Source organism: Chiloscyllium punctatum, chromosome 43, assembly GCF_047496795.1.
Source record: "Chiloscyllium punctatum isolate Juve2018m chromosome 43, sChiPun1.3, whole genome shotgun sequence".
NCBI lineage: Eukaryota > Metazoa > Chordata > Chondrichthyes > Orectolobiformes > Hemiscylliidae > Chiloscyllium > Chiloscyllium punctatum.
Window position 1 is genome coordinate 45644181 of NC_092781.1, and position 22501 is coordinate 45666681.

The window sequence follows — 22501 nt, forward strand, 5'->3', positions numbered from 1 at the left end:
TCATTCTGATGTACAACGCATGATAAAGACTCATCCCCTTATGCAACCGCTCACCTGCGATGCCTCTTAAAATACCATTTATCTTCAGCTCCACACAGAAGTGGAAGCCATTATAGAAACAGGCCGTTGCTGGCATTCAAACCTGAGTATGACTTTTCGTGGAAGAATTTTACAGGTCCTCTTTGCTCTATTGTCAGTGCAGGGATAAGCTACAATCCATCTACGAAATACGGCAATTATCACGAAGCAATACTTTTAACCGTGGCCTCTTGGTAATTCTATAAAATTTAACTGGATACTATCAAAAGGTGCACTTGGCGAGGGTGTTCACCTAACGGACACTGTATATCTCTCCCGGGATTATGCTTTTGACAAATTAGGCAATTTACAGCTACTTGTTTTCCTTTTTCTTGCAGGTGGAAGTTTCACCAAGTTTGGAACATTCTGTCCACCCATTCCCTCCTTAACTACATGCATATGTGCATGGACATAAGCAACTAGAATAGGCAAAAGCGAATTGGGCAGACATATCTATCCTACCGGCGTAATCCAACGTTCAGCATAATGATTTTCATGACAACCATAATTCATCCCTCTTTATTTTTCCTCATCAGAGGCGTCCGCCTGATGGGTCCATATTTGCGGCGATTCAGGCATGGTCAGGGTATCAGAGGCGGCAAAAGGACGATCTTCCTTTGGTTTCATGTTTGTCATTTGAGTGACCATAACTCTTTGTTCATCAGCTGCCTTGTTAAATGCCGCTTGAACGACATGGTTGCCTTCAATGACACCAGAAGCATCAGAGGAGTGAGCAAAAAAATTGCTAATTACCAATTGAGAGTGAAGTTGAATTGCACGGAAGAGGTTATCAACGTCGGTAGCATTAAGGATAAGCGTTCCCGATGAGGGAAGAAAGCCCCACTGTTGCCAGAGTTGACCAAAATCATGGACCCATCCGAAGGCATAGCGGAGACAGTGTAAGCAATCACTGGCTTGCATTTCACAGGTAGGCAGACATGAGTAAGAGCAAGGAGCTGGGCTCTTTGGGCAGAACAGGGTGGATCCATGCAATAACTTCTATCCTTTGAGACAAAGTTACAATCACATATCCTGACATGTGTTCATCCTCTATGGAGATAGAAGAAGAGCCATCAACAAAAAGCGGAAAATCTAAATTACTAATATCCTGATTCATAAAATAGCAGTCAGTGTCTTCGTAGCAAGGTGAATTATATCAAAATAGTCATGAGGAGGTTCGGGCAATTCAAGAGTTCGGGCAATGAGGCTGGGTTGCTGTTAGATCAGCATTTAAAAGAGAGAAGCGGTTTCTGATGCAATGAGATCTCATAGTGACGAAAACTGGTTGCAGCGTGGTGACGACGTCGTTGAGAAGTATGCAACAACACCATAGAATGGGAGGTAGTGGCATTTACAGTTTGATGTAATTTTTTGTTGAAGGCAGCCAATAACATGGTATGGATAGCTAGGAGAATCTGAGTGCACAAAGCATATCTTGAGCAAGAGGGTCAAAGTAATGGGAATAATAGGCAACAGGGCGGGATGAGGTGCCATATTGTTTGGAAAGAACAGCTGGAGCAATGTTTTTCAGGATGGCAACATCGAGGTGGAAGTGGTGATCCTACAAAGGTCGGCCTAATGTAGGAGCTTAAGAGAAGAGAGTTTGAGGTTTCGTAATGGTTTGTACGTGTTCAGGAGTGAGATCATACTTTTGAGGGGCATTAGATGAGGACAAGGGAGATAAATTTCGTGTTAATTTGAGTACATTATCAGCAATAATTGGCAAGACCGATAAACGACCGCATCCGTTTGGGATAGTCGGAGAAGCAATACAATGCATAAGAACAATATGTTCAGGTGTCAAACGTCGATCAGCTTCAGAGATAAGAATTTCTCGGAAATGGACTTCTTTCTGAATCGTCGTAAACATTTTTTTGCGGGGGTACAACTTAGCCAAAATTAGTGGAGATGGTTGAGTAAGGTAGGGAAGTCAGTGCTAGAGAGAAAGATATCATCGAAGTATTGAACTAGGGTAGAAACTTCAGGAAATTTATCTGATATCAGTTGGGCGTGAAGGGCCTTTGTAAAAAGCCTGGGCGAGTGAACAAATCCTTACGGTATGCGGGTCCACGTATATGGTTTGCCCTTAAATAGTGAAGACAAAAAGGTACTCGTTGTCTGGATGCAAAGGAATCTGAAAACATGCATGTTGGAGGTCAACAAGAGTAAAATTCTTGGCATTAACTGAGATGTAGCAGGATTGGCAACGAAAAGGTGAAGTGGCTCAACAATTTAATTTACTTCACAAAGATCTTCAACAAGTCACCATTCAGGACGTCCAGGTTTAGGAATCGAGAACAAAATGCTTATATCAGCGGGAGAATGGCATGGGACTGGAATGCCTTGCTGTAAGAAAGATTCAAGAAAAGATTGAACACCAGCTTCAGCTTCTGGCCTCAGTAGGTGTTGGGGTTGAGGGGAAAGTGGAATTATGTATAACAGGAATAGTGATGGCTGGGATTCTTGCAAGTCCCACTTTCTGTTTTAGAGGCTGCCCAGACTTCAGGGTATACTACTTCCTGCGGGTGGGGGTAGGCGTGATAATGACAAAAGTTGCCGCGAATTAAATAAGACTGAATGTAAAGTAAGATCACTCGACTGCTGCCTTCCTCCTGGACTCCCTCACTCACCCCAACTGCTGCCTCCATCATGACCTCCCTCGCTCACACCCCAGCTACCGCCCTCCTGGTCTCACTTACTCACCCCCGCTGCTCCATCTATCACGGCCACCCTCGCTCACTCGGCAACTCCCTCCCTCCCCGATTTCCTCTCAGTCTAAACTCACTCCTCGTTTGCTGCCTACGTCCATGTCTCACTCGCTGACTCACTTGCCATTTGGCTCCATCGTGGTCACGCACACTCACTCGCCTGCTGCCTTCTTCCCAGTCTCACTCATTCAATCGCCTGCTGCCTCCCTCTGGGTCTCACTCGCTACCTCCCTCCCTGTCTCACTCGTTCAGTCGCTCCGTTCCACTCAACTCGCTCCCACCCTCCCAACCCAGTCTTACTCTGGCACTCGCCTGATGTCTGCATCCCAGTGTCACTTGCTCACTCGAGTGCTGCATCCCTCCCAGTCTCACTCCTGACCTGCTGCCACCCTCTTGGTCTCAACTCATTCCTCGTTTGATGCTTACCTCCATGCCTCACGCGCTCCCTCACGCGCCTGTCGTATCCATCCTGACACGCTTGCATACTGGCCTGAGGCTTCCTTCAGAGTCTCGCTCGCTCGCGCCCTGCTGCCTCCCGCCTGATGTCACTCACTTACTCACCTCCTGCCTCCTTCGCAGTCTCACTCACTCACTAATGATGTATCTTGATGCCTCCGTTCCAGTGACACTTGCTCACTCACATGATGCATCCCACTTTGTCTCAATCTCTCACCACCCGCTGCCTCCGTCACCGTCTCATTCGCCAGCTGCATCCCTTTCCGTCTTGCTCGCTCACCTCTTCTCTCCTTCCCTGACTCGCTGGCTCAATTGCCTGCTCCCTCACTCACTCACTCGCCTGGTGTCTCCCTTCTGTTATCCCTCGCCCACTCTCCTGCTGCTTCCCTCCTGGTCTCCCCTGCCACCTCCACTGCTGCCTCTGTCCCTGTTTAGCTCCCTCACTAGCGTGCTTCAACCAACCATTCTCACTAGTTCAGTCACCTCCTGCCCCCCTCAGGGTCTCCCCTCTCACTTGCCTGATGCAAACCTCCTAGACTCTCTTCCTCACTCTTCTGCTACCTCGTTCCCATCTTCCTTTGCTCACTCGTCTGCTTGCACCCTCTCAGTGTCAAGACCCTTCTCCGTTAGCTGCCTACTTCGATATTTCACTTGCTCACCCACTCGCCTGCTGTTTCCATCCTGGTCCCGCTCGCTCACTCACCTGCTGCATCCCTCCTGGTCTCATTCGCACCGTCGCCTGCTTCATCCGTCCTAGTCTCACTGACTTACTTGCCTGCTGTCTTCCTCGCGGTCTCACTCATTCGTCTGCTGCCTCCCCCCGGATCTCGCTCACTCACCTGCTGCCTCCCTCCTGGTCTCACTGTCTCCATCTCCTGCTATCTCCCTCCTAGCCTCACTGGTACACTTGCCTGCTGTATCCCGACCAGTTTCAATTCTCACTCACCTGATGCCTTCCCCGCTGTCTCACTCAATCCTTCTCTTCTCGTCTGATGCGCTCCTTCCCTCCTGGTTTTACTCACACCCACTCTCCCGGTCACACCCGCTGACTTGCTCTCTACCACCCAGTTCGCTCCCACCATCCCAACCCAGTGTCACTTACTCACTCACTGGCCTGCTGCCTCCGTTGCAGTGTCACTTTCTCATTTGAGTGCTGAACACTCCCTGTCTCATTTGCTTACACACCTGCAACCTCCCTACGGATATCATTCGCTCAGTTGCTTTTTTCCTCCATCCCAGTCTCACTCACTCACTTGACTGCTGCCTCATTCCTGATCTCACTCGCTCGCTCACCTGTGGCCTCCCTCCTGGTCTCACACGCCTATTGCCTCTCTCCTGGTCTCACTTGCCTGCTACATCCGTATTGGTCTCACCTGCTGTGTCCCTCAGGGTCTCACTCACTCACTCTCCTACTGCGACCCTCCTGGTCTCACTCACCTGCTGCCTCCTATCTGGTTTCCTTTGCTCACTCGCCACACTCTCGGTATCAACAGGCTCCTCGCTGCTTCGTCCCTCCCGGTCTCACTCCCTTCGTCGCCTGCTGCCTTCCTTGCCGTCTCACTCACTCACTCCACTGCTGCCTCCCTCCCGGTCTCACTTGCTCGCATCCTCACCTGCAACATCCCCCCCAGTCTCAGCAACTCACTCGTGTGATGTCTCCTTCCCGGTTAAACACACTCAGTTCCTGCTGCCTGCCGCCCGTTCTCACTCGCTCACACACATACCGCTTCCCTCCTCATCTCACTCGTCCACCACCTCATTCACTCATCCAGCAGTTGGCTCCGCCTCGGTCTCAACCACTCGATTCCCTCCTTCCCCTGTCCCGCTCTCGCCCACTCAATTTCTCACCTGCTATTTCCCTCCTGGTCTCACTTGCTCACTTCCTGATGCCTCCCTCCCAGTCTCACTCGCACAGTCGCCTCTTGCCTCCCTCCCTGTCTCACTCATTCGCCTGATACTTCCCCTGCGGTCTTACTCAATCCCACCCTCACAGTGTCACTCGCTCCCTCCTTCCCGATCTTGTTAGTTCATTCACACTCTCCCACCCAGGTCGCTCCCACCCTCCCTCCCATTCTCACTCGTTAATTCGCTCCATCCCACCGAGTTTTGACCCCTCCTGAACCGTCTCAGTTGTTCTGTCAATGTATTCCCCCACAGGCTCACTAACTTAATTTCTCCCGCTCGCTCCAAATCTGGATTGCTCCCTCCCTCACAGTTTCACTCGTTCGCTCACTCTCTCCCATCCAAGCTCGCTCACCGTCTTCATCCCAGTCTCAATCTATCGCTTGCTCTCTCATACACCCATGCTCTTTCTCCAGCATTCACACTCTCCCCTCCAATCTGTGTCATCCAAACTGTCTCTCTCCTCCAACCGCTCTCCCACCCGACTTTTTTTCTCTCTCTTCTAGTCTCTCCCCAACTCTCTCTCTCCAGATGCTCTCTGCCACACACTCCTGATCTGACCCACTCGCTCTTTCCCACTACTCTGCCTCTCCCATCTCTCTTTCCACAAACTCTCCCGCGCAATCACTCTCTTCCTAACTCTCTAACTTCCCCCACTCTCTCCCAAACCCCCTTGCTCTCTCGACCCAAATGTCTCTGTCTCTCTCTCTCATCCCTCTCTTCCTACTATCTCTTTACACCCTCCGTTTCCTCTGTCTCTCCCCTCCCTCCCTCTCTCTCTCGATCACCTCTCTTATCCCTCTCCCCATCCCACTCTCTGCCCCGCCTCTCTCACACCCTCTCTTTCGCACCCTCCCACCTCTCCCCTCTCTCTTCTCCACTCCTCTCTCACTCCCCTCACTCTCTCTCCTGCCCTCTCTCCTCTCTATGCCCCTGCTTCCACGCCTCTACCTCTCTCTCTACCCTTCCCGTTCCTCTCTCCACTCTCTCATCTCTCACCCCTCTCTTCCCATTTCTCTCTCTCTGCCACTATCTCACCCTTCTTTCTCTCCTCGCCACCCGATATCTCCCCATCCCTCTCTCGCTCTCCCACCCCGCCGTCTCCATCTGCCTGTCCCACTCTCCTCCTATCCTCTCCAACTCTCCTATTTCCCACACTCTCTCTCCCACCTCCCTCTGTCTGTCTCATTCCCTCTGTCTGTCCCCTTTCCTCTCCCTCTCTCCTATGTCTCCTTCCGTCTCGGTCACGACTCCCTCTCCCCTCTCTCTCCCTCTCTCCTCCCCTCCATCTCCCACTCTCCTGCCTCTTCCCACATTCACTCTCTATCCCGCTTTTCGCAATCTGTCTCCCTTGTTCCCATTTTGTTTCATCCCGCCCTACCTACGATCTCTCCCGATCATTCCAACACTCTCTCTTCCCAGGCTTTCCACTCTCTGTCGTCACCCATCCCACTTCCTGCCTGCCTCTCTGTCTGAAACTTTCCTTGACCTAATCACTTTTTGCGTCTCCCTTTGCCTCACTGTCTTTCTCATTTCCCCTCAATCCCTCCTGCTGTCTGCACCTCTCCCTCGTCTGACTCGCAATTCTCTTTTGCTCTGTCCGACTCCATCCCGCTGGCTCTGCCTGACTCTCTTTCTCACTCTCTCTCCTTCCTGCCCTCTCCCGCCGACTCGCTCTCTTTCTCCTCCCCTCCCTACTTCACTCTCCCTCTGACTGAACCTACCTCTCTCTCCGTCTGTCGCACTGTCCCTCACTGATTCTTCCCTCTCTCACTGACCCCGAGACGGGAGAGGAAGTGGAGATGCTTGGTTGAGGCAGGGTGAGAGAAAGAGGACAGAGAGATATCGAGGGATGTGAGAGGAGGTGGAGAATGTGGGAGACAGCAAAATGAGCGAGGGAGACACAATCAGCAGGAGAGTGAAAGAGAAGGTGAGGGGAGCGAGAAGAGTGGCGGCGAGTGGAGAAACAGGTGTGTCTATGAGAACGAGAGAGAGCAGGGGTTAAGGGTGAGTGAAAGGAAGAGCGGTATAGATTGAGTGTGCAGGGAGATAGAGAGGGAGAGAAATGAGAAGGATGAAAGGGGTGAGGAAAAGGGGACAGAAGGCGAGGGGGGATGCGGGAGACAGGGTGACGGAGAGAGAAGGATGGATGCGGTCGGCTGCAGTTGGGGGAATGCGGTCGACAGGTTAATTTTTCCTAAGGCTAGTTTGGCGTGGGGGAGGCAGAGGTGAAAGAAAGGACAGTGTGACTTCACCTTAACTGCTGAGCTCAGGCCAAGGACCCGTTATTTCTCTAAGGACCAGAACGAATGGCTGAATCTGTCTGTCTCCACTCAGCTTCTCAACAAGAAGGGAAATAACAATGTCGCCCACATTGCTTTTTGTCACTTTCAAATGAACATTTTTGTTGTTTATAAATTGAGGTAATAGATATAGTCCTTGGGATGGTGCCATTTCTCATTGGCTATTGAGTTGATTGAAGCACTGAAATGTTTCCATCTAAACCCCTGTGGTATAAGGTTTTACAAACCAATGCTACCCACAAACCAAAAGAGAAATAGCTGGATAATCTCAGCTGGTCTGGCAACTTTTGTAAGGAGACAAAGCGTCAATTAGCCTCGAAACTTCAGTTCTTTTCTCTCCTTACAGATGCTGCCAGACCTTCTGAGATTTTTCCAGCATTTTCTCTTTTGGTTTCAAATTTCAGCATCCGCAGTAATTTGCTTTTATCCAGAGTTACCCTCAGTCTGATACCATAGCGACATGCTTTTTCATTGTTGAAACGCTGAACTGAAATGAGGAAATCCTGGATGGTTTGATTAATGAGTGAATTTGGTTGATTGATGAATTTGGGTAATTGGATATTTCAAAACATTCTTCAGCTGCTGTCTGAACTTTTTCTGGGTCACAGCGTAAATCGCGGTATTTGTACAGCAACTGAGGAGCTGCAGCATGAAGCCCAATTGCTGCATATAGTTATGGAGATACACAGACCAGTACCCAATCCAATACATCCGGTACCATATAGAAAACACCATTAACGTTGACCATAACAGGATGAAATTGGCTGAGATTACAAGCAGCAAAATGACGATTTTTTTTCTGTTTCTCATTTCAGTGTCAGACTGAGTGTCCCCATTTATGTGCGTCCGGAATCTCCTGCGGGCTTTGCTAGTCATTAAAATATGTCTGACGGTGAAAACATTGAGTAGTAGAATCAGGAGAAAAGGGAGAGCTGGAGTTAGAATGTAGTGGAGGAACTCGATCGTGGCCCAGACACGGGAGGATCGAACCCCGTCTTTTGCATAACAAAACCAGGGGGCGTTCATCAGCCGATACTGAGATGTGAGCATAAAATACCAGAATATGTTCTTTAAACAGCTCAGCGCAGTCACTGTTCCCAGAACCACAGCTGATCTTTTTGCACATTTCAACTTCTGGCAACAAATGGCCGCACATCGATCAAAGGTGAAAGTGACGATGAACCAAACCGAACAGTCAGTGACTGCATAAAGCAGGACGGCGTGGATATTACAAACAGGGATGTACGTCAGGAAATAAAACTGTCCCCGATAAACAATGGGAATGTGTCTCAATATCAGATCGAGGATAATGACCAGTAGATCTGCCACTGCCATGGCCCACAGGTAATGTCTGACACATGGAGACAATCCACAATCTTTATAAAGCAGGACGTAGATCGTCACTATATTAACTGTGAGGAAGGAAAACATAAAGGTTATGTATCAGTTTGCAGGCTGTGTTATTGAAGAGCCAGAGAAATTTTCAAATGTATCACTGTATTCAGAGAATTATTTAAATAATTGAAACTGAATAACAAATGGGAACGTCTGAATTAATTGCAAAAATGAGTCATAAAACGCAAGAAATCCTCCCTCCCCAAAACACATCCATAAGAACATTTGGCTTCGTTAAGATGCCTGCACAGCTGAAAATGTGTTACTGGAAAAGAGCAACAGGTCAGGCAGCATCCAAGGAACAGCAGAATCGACGTTTCGGGCATAAGCCCATCTTCAGGAGAGGCTACAAACTTGATGACTCGCGATCCAACACAGGTCACATCTTTTCACTTCTTAATACGGAACCTGAAAACGTTGCTGTCATGATGGATTATCTCCCAGTCTCTAGAGGGCAAAAGGAGTTTGGAAATTTCCGTCTTTTGTCTCAGTTGTGACCCATCTTCTGTCGTGAAGAAATATAAAAGCAGTGAAAACTTTTTCTCCCTTCTACTGCATGATGGGATTTCGGAAAAGTGTCTATTTCTCCCTGGAACGGAATCTATCTTTTCTTGAATTCACTGACGTCCGGCTGTTCACAATAAATGTCAGGGCCAGGATGTTCTGGAAAACGTCGGGAATAGAATGTTCATGACTATGCCTGTTATGGAATGTTCCAAGGCATGTCGGTTATAGAATGTTGTGGGGAATGTCGGGTACAGATGGTTCCAGGAAATGTCGGGCATAGAATGTTCCAGTGAATGTCGGATGCACAATGTCCTTGGGAATCTCGGGTACAGAAGGTTCTGGTGAATATCAGGTAAAGAATATTCTGGGGACTGTCGTGTACAGGATGTTCCGAGGACTGTTGAGTACAGAATGTTCTGGGGAATGTCGGTGATGTAATGTTCAGGAGAATGTTTGTTATAGAATGTTCCGGCAATGACAGGTACAGAATGTTCCGAGGAATGTCAGGAATAGATGTTTCGGAGAACGTTGGGTTCAGAATGATGCAAGATTCTCTTTTATGATTGTACAGATGTATTCCCTTATTGAGCAACTTCCTCCTAAATCGTTTTCAGTTCTGACTAAATGTTGGAGCTGTAAAATATTCAGGCTATTCAGTTTTCAATATTAATTGCCCTGTTATAATGTCTGGGTCATGTCATTAAGTCATATCCATTTTCCTCAATGTATGCATTGATTTCATCCGTCTCGTTCGAGAATACAAAACACATTCAGATGGAGTGCCTTTAAAACTATTGTTTCCTAATCCATCGTCACGTTTATTCCACAATTGACCCTGTCAGGAAACAGTGTGACATGAACATACTCACAGAATCAAGCCAGTTGTATAATGCTTCTGAAAGCCGGCAGGACAGACCCACAATTGGTTGGAGCACCGTGTTACACATTCAGGAAATGAGTTACACTGGAATTTCCCAACATTGATTCCAGAATCCGGTAAGTATCAATGTAACATGTCACAAATGATCAAGGAAATCTCCTCCTGACAGATATTTCCAGCCCTCCATGCCACCCCTCCGTAATAACTCAATTCCTCTCTATGTTGAAAAGAAATCGGAGGAAATACTGAATGTGACAAGGATACAGAATGCACTCTGGTTGTGGGACTTCGAAGTCCATTATCAGTAGTGTCGCCACAGGCCCACTACTCACTGAACGGGGCAATGACTTAAATACACAGCAGCCAGATTGTGGGGAGATTTGGGGGAATCAGAAAGAGGATAACGATCTCGACAAACTACTTGACACAGTCGGATCTGTTCCAAACAGTTTATATAGGAGGATCCAACACACAGACCTGCCAAAGGGAAAGACTTAGTCTCATAGTGAAGATACTGCCCACCACAAAGTAGAACATACCTCTAAAGGACAGAGCAAATGGAAACTCGCCATCCAATGAGAGACGATATTCTATGCGCAGCTGCAGCATCAATGGCCTTTACTCCATCATAGTGTCAGAAGAGGGCGGTGCACTGATGTTTCGCAACTGTTCAACACCATTAACAGCTACACGTATACTGAAGCAAGCTAGTGTTTTAAACAGGAACAGAATGGGGCCATTCAGCCATTCGACATTGTCACTCAGCAATTGGAGCAGATGTTTTCATCTCACATACCTGTTACATCGCAAATGGAAGGGGATATTCAGCTTCTCAAAGCTGCTAAATTCGATTCAAGGAGGAGTGGTTACTGAGTTAGTAGTTGGGAAAATATAGGGATAAATCAGTCTTTATTAGTTTTACACAAATTAACTACTGCAGTGTCACAGTGACCAGTGTTGAGGCCTCAACTATTTGCAACAAATTGCAAATTTTTGAGAAATAGATTCTACAGAAGATGATCAGGAACTGAAATTATCAAGTGGAGGTTGAGAGTCTCTAATTGTAAAGCAATACACAACAACTTGGCAGCTGGAATATAACGTGGGTAACCATGAACCTGTCAATGTTCCGGAAAGGTGAAAGTCTGTAGATGACATAAATTGATATAGATTACTGTACTTAATGCTACAGTGTGTAAGGGGGCTTTCATTCTGCCCATTGAGACATAGGAGTTGATGCTCCATCTCACTGATGTTCTGCTCCCTGATGTTCCCAGTGACCCCATTGCTCTGGGTACACACGGGATATTTTGACGTAATTGTTTGGGGGTGGGGGGTGGTGAGGTTGAGGATGTTTGGAGACGTGAATGAAGGGTATGTCCTTTAGTCGACAGGCCATCCTTTCTTTCTACGTGACGACTCGAAGACGATGGGAATGGCTGATTGCTTCTGAACGAAGAAGCTGTGGCTGCTGCCAGGATAGTGGGTATTCACCATTATAATGGATAATGCATGGTCAGGCTGCAACATTAATGGAGTGAGAGATGGAGGGTTCAATCACAAAAATGGGAAGTGAAGGTATTGCCATTTCTGTTGAAATGGTTAGTTATATCGCATTCTCAATCCACCACAGAGAACCATTAATGCAGAGGAGGTATATGTTCAGCGTTGAGCACTGTGCAGATCAAGGTCTGATTGGTATAACCGAGAAATCCGCTGATTGCACAACACTGTGCAGACCACGCGAGTGCATTGATCTACAAAACCGAAGCAGATATTTCTCCAGTACAGGGAGCTAGGCAGACCACAGCAGTGCATTGATCAATAAACTCGGACTAGATATCTGCGCGGCACGGGAGGCTTTGCAGACCAAAGCAGTGCATTAATCTGTAAACCTGGACTAGATATCTATACAGTACTGTACGCCGTGCAGACCTCAGCATTGCATTGATCCATAAACCGAAAAAGATTGCTGTCCAGCACAGGGAGCTATGCAGTCCAAAACATGCATTGATCTATAAATCTGCACTCAATACCTGTCCCACGAGGGTAGCGATGCAGACCACAGCAGAGCATTGATATGTAAACATGGAGGAGATATCTGTCCAGCAATGGGAACCATGCAGACCACACCAGTAGAGATATCTCCAGGTCACGCTGGGTCAAACACTTTGGAAGAGGATGAGATGAATTCAGTGGCATTTCCTCAAATGTTCAATGTTTCTTGATCTTACAAATCATAGTGAGAATGGATTGTAAAGCCTCAAACAAACCCAATTTCAGCTGACAGGCAAGGAATGGCATGTTCATTTCCTTCTGTTAATATTTCAGGGACGACATTGCGAGGAATCGGACAACACTGCTCTGAGACTACAAAGTCAATTTTGAAGAGGAAAAAAGCCATGAAATGTCCTAAAAATGGATGTCGCTCCTCTGCTCCCCCGGCTCTTTGTGCATCTTGGTTATATTCAGTTTTCTGAAGCATTCTTTTATCAATATTTTAATTCTTCTACTTACTTTGGTGTGAATGGAGCTTGTGAATCCAGAGCGGAGGCTCACGCGGAAGAAGCGAGGTCAGGAACCTAAAAGAACAATACTGCCTGGAGCCTGGGCTCATTGCAGTCTGGAGACGAGGCGCAGTGCGGTCTGGAGACCGTGCCCAGTGACATGTGGAGATTGGGCCCGGTGTGGTCTGGAGTTTGAGTCCTATGTGGTCTGGAGTTTGGGCCCAGTGAGGTATGGAGACTTGGCTGAGTGCAGTCTGGAGACTGGGTCCTGTGTGGAGTGGAGATTGGGCTCAGTGAGGTGTGGAGACTGGGCTCATTGTGGCCAGAAGACCAGGCCCAGTGCAGGCGGGTGACTGGCCTCCGTGCAGCCAGGAGACCGTGCCCTGTGCAGCCTGGAGGCTGGGCGTGGTGAGGTCTGGATTTTGGATGCTGTCTGGCCTGGAGCCTGAGCTAGGTATAGTGTCACAGACTTATTGAGATGTCCAACATGGAAACAGAACCTTCGTTTCAACCTGTCCATGCTGACCAGATATCCTAAACCAATCTAGTCCCACCTGCCAGCACCCGACCCATATCCCTCTAAACTCTTCCTTTCAGATATCGATCCAAATGCCTCTTAAATGTTGCAATTGTACCAGCCTTCACCACATCCTCTGGCAGTTCATTCGATACACGTACTACACTCTGTGTGAAAAGGTTGCCCTTAGATCTCTTTTAAATCTTTCACGTCTAACCCTAAGCCTATGCCCTCTCGTTCTCGACTCCCCGATCCCAGGGAAAAGCCTTTGTTTATTTAGTTTATCCATGTCCCTCATAATATTGTAAACCTCTATAACGTCACCCCTCAGCCTCCGACGCTTCAGGGAAAACAGGCCCAGCCTGTTCAGCTGCTCCCTATAGCTCAGATCCTCCAATTCTGGCAACATCATTGTGAATCTTTTCTGAACACTTTCAAGTTTCACAACATCTTTCCGATAATAAAGAGGCCAGAATTGCAAGCAATTTTCCAAAAGTGGCCTAACTAATGTCCTGTACAGCCGCAACATGACCTCCCAACCCCTGTACTGAATACTCTGACCAATAAAGGAAAGCATACCAAATGCTTTCTTCACTATCCTATCTACCTGCGACTCCACTTTCAAGAAGCTATGAACCTGCACTGCAAGATCTCTTTTTTCAGCAACACTCCTTTGGACCTTACCATGAAGTGTTCAAGTCCTGCTAAGATTTGTTTTCCCAAAATGCAGCACCACGCATTTATCTGCAATAAACTCCACCTGCCACTTCTTAGCCATTTGGCCCAACTGGTCCAGATCCTGTTGTAATCTGAGGATACCCTCTTCATTGTTCACTACACCTCCAATTTTGGTGTCATCTGTAAACTTACGAACTGTAGCTCTTATGCTCACATCCAAATCATTTATGTAAATTACAAAAAGTATAGGACCCAGCACCGATCCTTGTGGCATTTCACTGGTCAGAAGGCGATAAGGCTGAAAAACAACCATCCACCAACATCCTCTGTCTTCTACCTTTGAGCCAGTTCTGTATCCAAATGGCTAGTTCTCCCTGTATTTCATGAGGTCTAACCTTGCTAATCAGTCTCCCATGGGGAACCTATTAAGACGCCTGACTGAAGTCTATATAGATCACATAGACTGCTCTGCCCTCATCAACCTTCTTTGTTACTTCTTCAAAAAATTCCAGCAAGTTTGTGAGACATGATTTCCCAAGCACAAAGCCATGTTGACTATCCCTAATCAGTCTTTACCCTTCCAAATACATGTATAGCCTGTCCCTCAGGATTCCGTCCCACAATTTCCCACCACTGAGGTCAGGCTGCTAGGGCTATAGTTCCCTGGCTTTTCTTTACCGCCCTTCTTAATCAGTGGCACCACTTTTGCAAAACCTCCAGTCTTCTGGCACCTCACCTGTGACTATCGATAATACAAATACCTCAGCAAGATGACCAGCAATCACTACCCTAGCATTCCACAGCATTCTCGGGTACGCCTGATCAGGTCCTGGGGATTTTTCAACCTTCAACAATTTCAAGACATCCAGCACTTCCTCCGCTGTAATCTGGACATTTTGCAAGATGTCACTATCTATTTCCCTGCAGTCAATACCTTCCATATCCTTTTCGACAGTATAGTCTGGAGACTGGGCCCAGTGCTCCCTTTGATCTTGGCTTCAGTCAGTTTCGTGACTTGTTCGTGTGAGGTTTGGGGACTGGTCCTGGTGCAGCTAGGAGGATATATCCGTTTTGGATCAGAGACTTGTCCCTGTGCAGGCATGACACTGATCCTGATGCAACCTGGACACTGGCCTGGTGCAGACTTGAGACATGGCTGGACGCGGATGGGACACTCGGCCTGGTGCGGCCTGCCGACTGTGCTGGGAGCAGTCTGGAGATTAGGCCCAATGCAGCCTGGAGACTGGGACGTTTGCGATCTGGAGAATGGGTCCAGTGTGGCCTGGACACTGGGTTAGGTGCGGCCTGGAGACTGGGCCTGATGCTGCCTTGGGACTGGGCGCAGTGTGAAATGGAGACTGGGCCCAGATCCATCTGGAGACAAAGACGGGTGTGGTCTGGGGACTGGGCTCGATGCAGTCAGGACAATGGACTTGGCAATGGTCTGGAGACTGTGCATGACGTTGTTTGAAGGCAGGCTGCGGTATATTCTGCTGACTCGGCCTGGAGTCTTTGTCAAGTGCCGTCTGGAGACTGGGCCCGGTGCATCCTTGGCGCTGGGCCTGGTGCAGTCTGGTGATTCTGGCTGGTGCGGTCTGGAGACTGGGCAATTATCGTCTGAAGATTGGGCTCAATGTGGCCTTGACATTGTGCCTGGTGTGGTATGGAGACTTTACCAATGTGGGCTGGTACTCTCTGGAGACTGGAGAATCGGGCTGTTCCGATATGGAGACTGGGAAATTGCGGTCTGAAGACTTGGCCCAATGCTGCCTGAAGGCCTGGCCCATTGCAATCTGGTGATGTAGGCTGGTGCAGTCTTGAGGTAAAAACAATGACTGCAGATGCTGAAAATCAAATACTGGATTAGTGGTGCTGGAAGAGCACAGCAGTTCAGGCAGCATCCAACGAGCAGCGAAATCAACGTTTCGGGCAAAAGCCCTTCATCAGGATATCAGTCTTGATATTAGTCCTGGTGCAGCCTGGCCACGGGATTGATGTGCACAGGAGATCGGGCATGGTACATCATGGAGTCTTGGACTCGTGCAGTCGGAAAATTGAGGCTTGTATGGTCTGGAGACTTGGCCTGGTGGCGTCTCGTGACTGGGTCCAGTACGGTCTGGTGACTGGGCCTGGTGCAGCCTGGAGACTGGGTCTGATAATGCCTGCAGACTGCACCCGTTGCAGAACGGAGACTGCAGCCAGTGCACTCTGGACACAGGGCCAGATAACACCAAAAGACTGGGGCTGGTGTTATCTGGAGATTGGGTCATGGCGGTGTGGTGACTTGGTCCACTGCAGCCTGCAGGTCTGGCCCAGTGTGGTCTTGAAACAGGGGCTGGTGTGTTCTGGAGACGGGTACAATGCGATCTGGAGATTGAGTTCGGTGTAGCCTGGATACAGAAACCGGTACGGCCAGGTTAATTGGTCCAGTACTGTCTGGAAACTGAGGGTAGTGTCGCCTGGAGACTGGGCCGGGTGAGGCTTGGGGATTAGGTCTGGTGTTGTCTGGAGATCAAGTCCGGTTCACTGTGGAGACTTAGACTGGTGCAACCTCGACTCTGGGAAAGATGAAACCTGAAGACCATGCTCAGTGTGGCCAGGAGATGGGGCCGGACGTGGCCTGCAGTCTGGGTGTGGTGCGGCCTGGAGACTGGGCGCGGTGCATTCTGGAGACTAGGCCTTCTGCTGTGAACTGTTCGGCTTCAGGAGAGAACCTGGTGCAGTCTAGTGAGTGTGCTAAGTGCAGCCTGGAGCGTGGGCCCTGTGAAGTTTCAGGACTGGGACCGGGGTGGTCTGGAGCCTGGGCGTAGTGCAGTCTGTACACTGGGTCTTGCGTGGCTAGGATATTGGGCCAGGAGAGGCCTGGTGCCCGGCGTGGGCTAGAGACTAGGTCTGGCGTTGTCTGGAAACTATGCGAGGTGCAGACTGCAGGCTAGGCGCGTGCAGCGTGGAGGCTGTGCCCTGTTCAACGAAAGGAGTGGGAATTTTAAAGTCAGGAGACTGGCCACAGTTCATACTGATGACTGGGTAGACGGTGGATTCGAGATTGGGCCGTGTGCAGTCTGGGGAAAGGGCGTCGTGTGGCCTGGAGACTGGACGTTATAGGCTGGAGACTAAGGCCCGTTAGGCCTGGACACTGTGCCCGGTACAACCTGGAGACTGGGCCAGGAGCATTGTGGATAATGATCCCAGTGTGGCCTCAAGACTGGGCCAATTGGCGTTAGGGATTGGACTCAGTGAGGGCTAGAGACTTGGGCTGGTTCGTTCTGGAGAATGGGCCGTTGCGATCTGGAGAGTTGGCCCAGTACAGCCTGGAGGCTTTGGCTGGTGTGGTCTGGAGATTGCGGATGGTGCGGTCTGGGGGCTGGATCATTGCGGTCTAGAGAATGTGCTTGGTGCAGTTTGGAGACTCGTCCTGGAACAGCGTGGAGCCTGGGACTGTTATGATCTGGAGACTGGTCCCGGTGCAGGAAGGTGTCTGAGACTCGGGCAGTAGGGAGATTAGAACATTTGCGGTTGGCACACTGGGCCATTGCGTATCTCCTCAGGAAAAAAATGATAACCATGACCTCCCTCTGATGAAGCGATGCTGATTCTCCCTGGTGAAGCATCGCCTTTCCAAATAGCGATCGCTTGATGTACGTGCTGGATATCTTGGGATTCTTCCCTAACCTTGCCTGACAACACTATTCCATGAACCTGCGAGTGAATTTTCTTAGATTCACTGCGATCACCTCCCATTTTTTGCATCGCTTGAGAACACAGATTGATTTTCCCTATCAAATAATCTTGCCCCTATGAAGACAGACATGAAAGTAACTGTTTAGTTTCTCTGTAATTTCCCAGTTCTCTGCAAGAAATTATCCTGTCCGATATTCATCATTCCACATTTGATCTTGCGTTCACTTCCCTTTCAAGTATCGCGAGAAGTGCTTTTTCGTCCTTATATGTCTTGTTAGTTTGCAGTCTTGGTCTTTTTGATTTCCTCATCACGTCATTGATCCTCTTTTGCTGGGACCCAAATTTCTCTGGATCCAGGGCTTAACACAATATCTGGCACTGTTTTAGCTGCTTCCTTTGATCTCATGCAATCTTTAACTTCTTTTGTTGACAATCGTTAAGTCACCATATGTTTTCGCTGATTGCACTGTTGTGGATAGATGTACATCGCACATGTAACATTGATTATTTAAACAACAGTCATTTTCTGCCTTGAAATAAAACTTGTTCATGTACTTTGTTCATTCCTTGAAGCCATCTTGCCCCTCACACCTTCATGGCTAGCATCACTCAAGTTTGTTACCACAATTTCAAATATATACTGTTTGATATTCATATGTTAAATAAGATTCAATATATTATGATTTTACCCCCAAAACTTCTTTACAGTATGTTATTCAGTTAGCTCTTCTGATCAAATAACAGCAATTCCAAATCAGCTTCCTCTCTAGCTTCGTAATCAACATGCTGTGAAAACGATCAATCTCATATTGGCTCATACAATCATTTTTCCCAGCATTAACATTGACTTGGGTAAACATAGTTTAGATGCAATTGAAGCTGTCCTTTATTACTACAGTCCCCATAAATGTTTATGTCTAATTTCCTGCTGTGCAAAATGCCCAACATTAGTTTTGCAGTTTTGACTTTGACATATAATTCCCAATAATGTTTGCTTTTCTGTGCAAGTTCTAAGCTCCACCTCAACATATTCTGCGGAAAGTGAGCTAATGGGCTCTGGGAACATTAACAGCCGATTCAGGTGAGATTTTTTGCGAATTCTATCTGAGCGTTGCGATCATCTCCTCACGTTATTTGTTCTTCGCGCACGTCATTGTGACATTTTCACCAGATCTAGGGTTATGCCGATGTAGTAGAGAAGAACAATGAAGATTCAGCAAAACTGTGCATTCCTTCATACAACTGAGATTACTCTAACATGGGTGGGATTCTTACAGCTGACAAAATGCTGGTCCCGCTGTATAGGATCTTACTGAGATCACATATGGAGTAATTTGTACAGATTTAATCTCCTCATGAAAGAAAGGGTATTGGTACATTCGTCGCAGCCCAGAGATGCTTCACTCAAATGATTTCTGCAATGATGTGTTAACTTTTCAGGAAAGGATGACCAGGTTGATACAATCCCCTTTGGAGTTTAACAACGAAAGGAATAAGCAACATGTACCAATTATACAACAAATGGAGGAATCCATTCCGATTCTCCAACCTGTTACGCAGAACCAGCAGATGGATATTCGACCTTGCTACACAAGAAGAGGACGAGGCTGTTCAGCCCTTGGAACCTTAAATGTTACAAGAGGAAGTCAACCATCCCATCGAGCCGATTACACTGGACGACGAGAAGGCTATGCAGCACCAGTATCCTGTTACGCAGCTACAGAATCAGTCCATTTAGCCTCATCAAGCCTGTAACATTGTAACTAGAAAAAGAAATGGTAGCGTAGAACAAAAGGAGGCCATTCAGCCCATTTTAGACTGTTGCTTGAGAAATAGAGATGGAGACAAAACTAATTGAAAACTTTTTATTGGAAATGAGAAGTAATTCAACCATGTATTTGTTGTGTGAGAACAGGAGAAAGTCAATGACATTTCAAGAATGCACCAGAACACCGCTCAGTATCTTGGTACACACGCGATATCTTGATCTGGGTGGTTGATGGTGGGGAAGGGTGAGGGTAAATGCGTTTTGAGCCACGTATCAAGGGACGTCCTTTGTCACAGACGCTATCCTACCTTTCTATGTAGAGACCTGATGACGATGGGAATGACTGACAGCTTCTGAACGAAGAGGCTGCAGTGGCTGCTGCCAGGACAATGGGTGTTCACCAGCATGATCTTCAGTGCATGGGCTCACTGTAATATTAAAGAATGAGGGGTCTTTCAGTTCCCCTACCTTTCCACATTGACATGGGGACCACGAAGAGCCATGTACACCTTCGGGAATCGCGCTATGCTGGAAAAATAAGGATACACGTGGCAGCTTCTTGCGGAGGGAGAAAACGTTGTATTCACCTCATCCACCATATATACCCTCCGTCACCAAATAATGACATTGATGATGACATACTGGGAGATGAAGGATATCTTTCCCACTCCTGCCTGGAAAGTTCCGGATCATAGAAGTTGAATGCTACTGTGACTCTAACCGCCACTGGCAGCGCCGTCTTCCCCGGTGAGAAGCTGCAGTTCGCGTTGACGGAAGTAACACCACTCTAAGACCAGCTGCTTGTTCAATCAGGGTCATCCCACACTGTGCTGTTGAGTTGGATGCAGTTTGTGAAGCAGTCATTGGAAAACCCGGAGTTGCTACGGCAGAACCCATTCCTTACGCACATTCTCTCCGTGGTTTCAGAGCTTCCCTGCCTGCATCTCATGGTCCATTGTTATTTATGTTAAGATCCAGATGCTGTCACTACAGTCCCCATGCTCCATCCTGTGTCGTTTCAACAAATCCTCAGGTCTCCTTGAATGTCTAAGGCAGCTTACAGCACTACCTTCATCATACCACATCCAGCTCCTCCACGAACCTTTCAATACCTGCAGGAAGTCAGATGACTGTCAGCTACGACGGTGATGGATCAAGCCAAGTTCCCTCAAAGTATTTTCCGAAGACAGCGTGGACCATAACTTTTCCTTATTGTAAACGTAAACGTGCATTGGATTTAACAGATGCCTTGCAACTGGTCAAACCACTCGACGTTAAGTGGAATATAATCTAGCAAAACGCTCTAGTTAAAATGCAAATAAAGAAAAGAACAATTTGCAATGGAATATGCACTGGAACACTTAGACAAGTAATAGATGCAGTACATTCTACTATCTAACGATTCCAATGTAGTCACATCCCATAAGTCCACCCCTTGGCAAAAAGGTAAAGTCAAAAACAGAATCTTATGTTAAATTCTCCAATTCTGGAGGAAACAACATCAAGAGAGATTTCAGAGAATAGCAACATAAAATGATGTATCGAAGCTTCTAACCCTTCTGGGATCCCAAGCGGCTTCCGAATGTTACAGCTAAAAACAAAACGAGCAGACCTGTGCCGTGAGAGCTGGCCTCTGCCTTACCATTGTTACCACTGTTTCAATAAAAACTAAAGCCGATAATAAGCGGCAGTTTGCCACCCCTGCCTTTCTGACATCTCTTCAAAAAATAAACACAAGAAAAAATAACCCTTTTAAAGTGACAGTATCGTCACAGCTTCCCCTTAAAAAAAAAATCAATGTACAATTATGGCTTCATTTTAGATCACTGCGACTTCCTCTATTACTAGACTGCAATACATAAATGTTACATTGGCACGTTATTCGCAATTTAAATACAGAAATGATGTAACGCCATCACCAAGCTCAAGATTCTGTTTTCAAGTGCAGAATGCTTCTATTGGTGGTTTCTCCGGACATTCAAATCTCACTTAACATAATGGAGGGCTTCAAGTCTCTCCAATCGTCTCTCTGAATGATATATTTCCTCATGTCTCAGCATCAATGATTTACGTGCTTCTGTGCCTCCTATTACAGTAACTTCTTTAGCTGCTCCTTTCTGCCTGTGCCAGTAAAACTTCGTCTCGCAAGTATGTGTCTTTCAATAATCTATACATTCTTCTAATCCCGTCTCTGACTAGTTTGTACATTCTGGTGCAGGGTTTTAGCTTCCATTGTGCTTTCCTTTATCACTTCAACAAAATTCACTGGCAGATCCTATATTCCTACATGTGGCTTCCCAGTACTCTTTCTAACCCAACAACGTTGTGATTTCAAGGGCCAACATTATTCCAATGATAATACCTGAGCTTTTTAACCTCTCTTTCCCTTTTTTACCCTGTTGCAAGCTACCTGCATTATCTTCAATAAGATCTATCTTTCCGTTACCACCTGAGGATTTCTAATTTCGCCGATTTCTGTACCAGAGCGATGCCAAACATTGACTGCAGACCAACGTATAATCATCAGCCACTTCAACTTTAATATTGTCATTTTAACTCTGTGCTCTTCTTATGAGTTTTCATGTTCTCAGGAAGTGAATTTTTGGATTCCGCTAAAGTAAGAATTTCTCTTTGCGTGTCATAGCTCTGTCTTTAAATACCTTATCAATCTATCCAAACTACTTTGCGTGATTCTTTCAAACTCAATGAGCCTTCAACCAGGGACCTTTTTAGTTTTCCAAAACGCTGTCTGGAGGCTTCTGGCACGAGCTCGTATGGACTTCAGATATCTTTCTTCACCTCCTCATCTGTCATACATATCTCCTCTGATATTGATGGAAATATCTCACTCCTGATACATACCAGCTTTGCATGTATTAATTGAATCCACATGGACAATGGCCAATGTTTGTGGAGGTACATTCTCAAATGAAATTAAAATGGTGTCCGCATCCTTCTCCTCCAATTTAAGCAAATCATGTATACATGTAGACAGAACCTATCTGGTCTTTGGCATCCATAAGCTTGCTAATCATCACTATGCCCCTCATTCACCCGACCTCTACTTTCATCTCCACCTTTCCTTTCTAATTATTCATCTTTGAAGTTGAAACTATCTCTC